Source organism: Charadrius vociferus, unplaced genomic scaffold (assembly GCF_000708025.1).
Source record: "Charadrius vociferus isolate BGI_N301 unplaced genomic scaffold, ASM70802v2 scaffold467, whole genome shotgun sequence".
NCBI classification, from domain to species: domain Eukaryota; kingdom Metazoa; phylum Chordata; class Aves; order Charadriiformes; family Charadriidae; genus Charadrius; species Charadrius vociferus.
The window spans coordinates 1,858,391-1,865,019 of NW_009649309.1; positions in this window are offsets into that span (position 1 = coordinate 1,858,391).

Consider the following 6,629-nt stretch of genomic DNA (forward strand, 5'->3'; position numbering starts at 1 on the left):
GATTTAATATCTAATGGTGGGGAAGGTGAGAGAAAGACCAGCTTCATAGTTATACTTGCAGATTTCTTGCTTACTAGTCAGAACAATAAATACAAATTTAAGTGCTCCTTATGTAACTACTGTCTAATGTCAAAATTATCAATGTATTGCATTTCTTTCCTGGGCAGGTCAGCTTGCCCCTTACTGCTCTACTTATTGTTTACTGGTCTAATGGATAGCTTTGTAGGGTATAAAATCCAAAGTGAGGACAAGAACCGTAAAGCTTTTAAATTACAGAGATTAAACTCCAAATGTGAAGAAGCAGTGACAAGAAAAATGCTAAGGATTAAGTGATAGTCCTATGACTTCTTCAAGTAGCACCATACAAATGAAGTGCCTCAGATGCATATCAATGCTGATCAATAATTTAAAAAACCTGAATTAAAAACATGTTCCATTTCTATTAGGATTAGCTTTCCAGGGCACAACCCCATTTGTAACACTAATAGACTTGTGAGCCACAACTTTCTTTTAACTTTCCATGTTTGCCAAAACGATCACATTTCTCTACTTATTTTCTCATTTTATTCCTTATTACAATCTATGCTTGTTTGTTATTAATTTGGTCTCCTTAAAAACACCTAAAAATAGGCCCTATGTTTACAATTTTCCACTCCTAGTACAAAGTAGCATTTATCGTCTTGTACCAAGAGCAGTTATTCTTTATTCTGCCCTTGATAGGCAGCACTTATGTCAGAGGACTTCTCCCTCGTGTGAACTTCTTGGAGGCAAATACATCAATGTAAACATCACTATACTAACCACTGCAGAGTCTCCACCCAAAATCCCTAAGGATGAACATGAGAAACATACTTTTTTCCTTTCATTGTTGTCCCTTTGGTTACAAGCTAAATGGTTTCTTCCTGTAATCATGAGGTCTCAGTATCTTCTTGTTTTTGTGGTTGTACCATATTTCATCATGCCCACTCTCTTCATATCTTTTCGGAAACATCTGTGAGTCTTATAGCAGGAAATGATCCACCTGTTGGCTGCGTTGATCATGTAGTTATAGAATACTTCTGTAACTGAGATGAAGGAGCATCTAAACTTGGGTCCTGAAGTCTTCAGTAGTAAAACATTCTTGCAAAGCTTCTATGCCCAGTCATCCACAAGATTAGGAGTCCTAACTGCCCCTTGGGCAGGGTTGTAAATATCCGAGTTCACCATATTGGATAAAAGGGTCAACTGTGTTTTAGTGGTGGTGATGAGCTCTAAAAATATGGTACTCTTGGGTATACACAGGTAAAAGCTTGAGGCTTTTTTTAGAGGTTTCACAGAGGTCGATTACTGATTTTATGTGCCCAAGCAAATAGGATGACTGTTTATAAGAAACACAAGTACTTCTGCCACTAAAAAAGAGTTGGGTACTCATAAAGTTATCCAAGCTGTCAAAAATTAAAAATATCCAGAGTCTATTTGGATCACTCTAGCTTCTCAGAAATGGGAAGATTTTGTGAAATATGCCATCTAAAAGATATTTTTTTAAATCTAGACGCATAGGTTAAATTGATACAATATGATAACTATCCTCTGAGCTCACAAACAAGTTGCTCAGATCTTTTGAATAAGATACCATGAAGTTTGTGTTGTCAGCTGATAAAATGAAAGTTAATACCTGCAGTTCTAGGTATGACTTCAGACTTGCAGCTTTTATTTCTACTGGATCTTTCTCAAAAAATAACACCACAAGCCAACAAACCAAAACCATTTGTGGTCTGTATAGACAAAAAAAAAATCTAAGAAAGTTAATTTGATGTTTTGATATGGATAAGGATTAAGCTCTTCATGTCTTTACAGTTAAGTTATTTTGTGAAACTGAAGACCTTTCTATGAAAGAGTGAGTGTACTGACATTCGTGTCACATTAACTACAGAGGTGGGTCGTAGTGGTGCATATAATTCTTATGAATAATAAGGCAAATTCCAAAATTATGAGGGTTTTTGAGTAGATCTGGAACTTAGTCTTAGAAAACAAAGAATGATGAACAAAAGTCATGACATGATCATACCGTGAAATGGGATAAAACAAAGAAATAGCAAGCAACTAGGTAACTTTTTGAGTAATGGACATGTACCTGAAATCTGAAGTGGAAAAAGCCAGCTAAATTGCTGTAAAACAAAAAGGGATCACCAGAGCTGTTCAAAGAGTAGATGTTCCCTTTACCTTTTTCTGTGCATCTCTCAGTGTCAGTTGAGATCAGTTGGTTTGCTTTTACTAACTCTGAGATGATATGATAGCTCTGTGTTTTTATGTAGTCAATGAAGCTGTAAGGCGTAAGTCCAAACATCAGTGGAACATAAATCAGTAGTTCCAACCAGCTGGATAAAAGCAAACTAAGAATTGTAGCACATGGAGTAACTAGTTCATGTGTTACTCTACCTAGCATAGGCAAAAAGCCTCAGCTAGAGAGCTGGAGAACACCTTTGTGTCTTTAGAAAAATGTACCCATTTGGACAGAGAACACAGAAAGCTATATGAAGTGGAGAGGTCTAGTAAATGTAATTTATGAAAAACACTTGTAGAAATTATTGGTTATCTGTCAGAAAACTGAAGGGAGAAGGAAATCTTCTAATAGGAAAAAAGACTGCTGCAAGAAAAGTAAGTAGTAAATTTTGGTCTCTAAATCTGCATTTTCAGGCACCTGATTCTTGATAATTTAATGTCCACCCTTTTGGATTGACGCAGCAAATAATTATTGTTCTGCTTACAGCTAAGTGTTTGTCTACAATACATGGTGCAAAAGCCTGGAAAATTCTTCCTGATAACAATTTGCAAATTTCCAAAACAAATACAAAATGGATGTGTTGACTCATCTGCTTTACTGTTAAATACAGCTTGCAGTCTAAATCGATTAGATGAATATTCTGTTGCAAATAATCTACGGGGGATATCAGACTATATGCAAAAGAAGGAAAATGTAGATTTACGAATATAACTGAAATCAAACACTTATTTCAGAATAAGTAACTCGGAAATGTTTCATATCTTGTTCTCTACTGTGCAGTTCTTTGAAAAAGAAAAACAACTTTTCTATCATCTATTGTAGTAAAAGAATCTTTGATACAGTAATATAGGAAAGAACACCAATGCAGACAACAGACAAGTGATTTAAAACAGATGTGAAATTCCCTCTATGTAGAAAATTATAGGCACTGGTGATGACATTAGATGCATATGACTAATCACAGTTAATGCTTGCTGTTGCCAATTAGCTTTATTAGCACAAGCAATTTGAGCACAGGATGACATTACTTTAATTACTGTAAGCAGCTTGTTCATTTATTGAGTAGTGTGCATTTACAAAAGGGTTATTCTATCTGCAAATTAATCATAACCCTCTTTATCATTAGAAATTCGGGAACACTGAGGAAAAAAGACTTTACCATGCAAATAGAGGGGAAAAAAAAAAGGTGATGAAAGTCTGGCAGTAATTGTAGTATACTACTACAATTTTATTTTTTGATAAAAAGACAAAAGCTATTGTATGATTTCTGTCTGAAAGCTGTACATGATTGAGACAAAATTACTACCATTAGAGTTAAGGCAAGACATTATGACCATTAGGTGGTAGCAATGCAGAAAAAGTCTTGTGAAGGTGTACAGCAAAAGTAAGGCTAAAGTAATCTAGAAAAAAGCCAACCTATAAGCCAAGCTGCCCAAGAAACAGAGCTTTTCTCCTTTTTTATGATATGAAGATCCGTTTGTTAATATGTGGCACAAATATCAATTTTTCATACAAATTTGCATATGAGAATACAACCTTCAAAGGGTGGGATATGCGTAATTATCAAAATGCAAAAAGAGTCATTGTGCAAGAATGTTTACTCAGAAATGGGTCCAGCAAAGGGCTACGAAGATGATTAGGGGATTGGAACATCTCTCATATGAGGAAAGGCTGAGGGACTTGGATCTTTTTAGCCTAGAGAAAAGAAGACTGAGGGAGGATCTTATTAATGCTTATAAATACTTAAAGGGAGGGTGCCAGGGGGACGGGAACAGTCTTTTTTCGGTGGTGCCCGGTGATAGAACATGAGGTAATGGGCACAAACTTGAATATAGGAAATTCTGTCTTAACATGAGGAGGAACTTCTTTACTTTGAGGGTGGCAGAGCACTGGAACAGGCTGCCCAGAGAGGTTGTGGAGTCTCCCACTCTGGAGACATTCAAAACCAACCTGGATGCCATCCTGTGCAACTTGCTGTAGGTGACCCTGCTTGGGCAGGGGGTTGGACTAGATGATCTCCAGAGGTCCCTTCCAACCCTGACCATTCTGATTCTGTGAAATGGTGTAGCAAATGAAACAGAGCTGCAACTATGAGCTCATTTCATTTGCACCACCACACTGGCTCACAAAACTATTGCTGCAGTAATGTCAAAATCATGTTGATGTTTTGGAAACAAGAATTCAAAATAAGATTTTTATTTTCTTTGTGGGTATTTCCTAAATCTTTATTGTATACCATAAGTTATCAGTTTTTAATTCAAAAGGTAAAAAATTCAAAAAGACAAAACTTACCTTTCCTATATTTTATGTATGTGGATAATTTGAGCTTGAATTAGGAATCATATTCTCCATGTTTAACAATAACTATTTGCAATTTTTATTTTAAGCGATCTGTTGCAAATCTTGTTTTGGACAACCGTTCAAAACTGAGTTTTGAGGGGTCTTAAGGAATGACGGAGTCCATTGCAGTTGTTGACTTCTGCACTGTTGTTATTCTTCACTTTTGTTTGTCCGCAATTCCTGTAGAAGCAGCAGTGCTGGAGAAAGTAGCTAGTCTGTGGCTTATGTTATGTGGGCTCCTATGGCAAAGCCACCAGACATAATCAGCTGTGGACTCTACTATATGCAAGCTGCTAGAGCATGTGAATCCCTGCTGTGGGATAAAAAAAAAAAAAAGAGTGAGTTAGTAAAGGCTGGTGGCTGATAACCCTGGCTTGCCCTTGGCAGCACAACCAGCTAAGGCTGGTGAGACACTAGAAAAGGTTGCACAGAGATGTGGAAGTGTCAGGTTGGATGGAGCTTTGAGCAACCTGATCTAGTGGAAGATGCCCATACCCATGATAGGGGGCTAGGTATTTATTAAAAGTCCCTTCCAACACAAACCATTCTGTCAAAGGTTCATCCTGCAGTAGTGTGGAGGAACCCTTCCCTGCTTCCTTTTGCATGTATGTTGCTTCTAGGAATCTCCTTCTCTTCAAGGTAATACCTGTGCCTTGCAGGCCTCTAGATAACTTTAATGCTAAATGATTGGGTGACTTACACTTTGGTTTCCCTGTTGCCTGTGTCTGCAAACCTCCTGTGAACCCTCCTTAAAATGAAAGCATACACTCAGGTTGTCACTGGTTTTCACTGCAGCAGCTGTGTGTGTTGTCCCATGTCTGTCTTTTGGTCCCAGGAACTGAAACAACAGAAGAAGACAGACTGCAAGCATAATTCAGATATGTTGCCCAAAAATAAACACAAGAAAATAATTTATATTATTAAATGGCTATATGAATCTTCAGCTTTGTTATATGTTTAATCTCACTACATTTTGTTAGTCATCTGCTCATGCTCCAGTTTCTTCTTGGCAGATAACGAACTTTTTTGATCCTTTCTGGAGCAGCAATTGCTTGTGGTAGACTGTCACAACTCATTCCCAGGATAAGTACATTTTTATTCAGAATGGAGGCTCCCTTCTTATTTCTGTGTGGAAGATTATATCATGGAGCTCTCTAGCAATACATTGAAATGCAGTAAAGGGCAGAGGTATATATATACACACAGCAATGGTCCAAGGGAAATGATAGCATTTGGCAACTTGTGTCTGGCTTGTCAGGTGCTTCCTCAATTTTTTTACATTTGTTTTGGGGGGAGGATTATTTTGTTGTTGTTTAAGGTCACGGTTTTAAAGTTTCTTTCTCCTAGGTGCACAGAGTGTACAATATTGCCTGAAAGGTTATGGTGCTTGTCAAAGACTCATAACACAGCATCATTCTATGAGAACAGAATTAAAATAGTTAGGAGACAAGGATGAGGTTGAAGAGAAAATGCTCCCTTTTCCTGGCTGCAGAGAGTAATATTTATTATTCACAAATTCTTTGAATTAACTGTTACTTACAAAAATGAAAACAGTACTGCATTTTAAACATAATACCATGTTTGCATACTAAAGGATACAAAAAATACAAGGCATTTTTAGCAATGACACACCTATATTAGCAAACATTGATGGGCAGTTAATTTTCCATTGTTGTTAATTTGGACTTGGTCAACATACTTTGAGAGCAAAGCCCAAAGGAGAATGAAGCAGTGAAGTAGTTTATAAGCCATTTTAATAGGAAAGGGCAGCCATTGTCTGCAGAGAAAAAAATAGTTCTGAGAGAATAAAACAGTTCTGTTCTATACAAAAATATTCCTCGTCACACCTCCTGTTCTTGTGATGTGCCACTATTCAAAGCAATCTCATTTACAAGGAATTTACAGCGTGTTAATGACCCATGAAGATGCAATATTGTGTGTGAGGAACCCACTGAGCCTGTGATGCTGAATTTGCATCCTACCGCCATAAACTAAGCAATATTATTTTGATCACATGCAAGGGGGG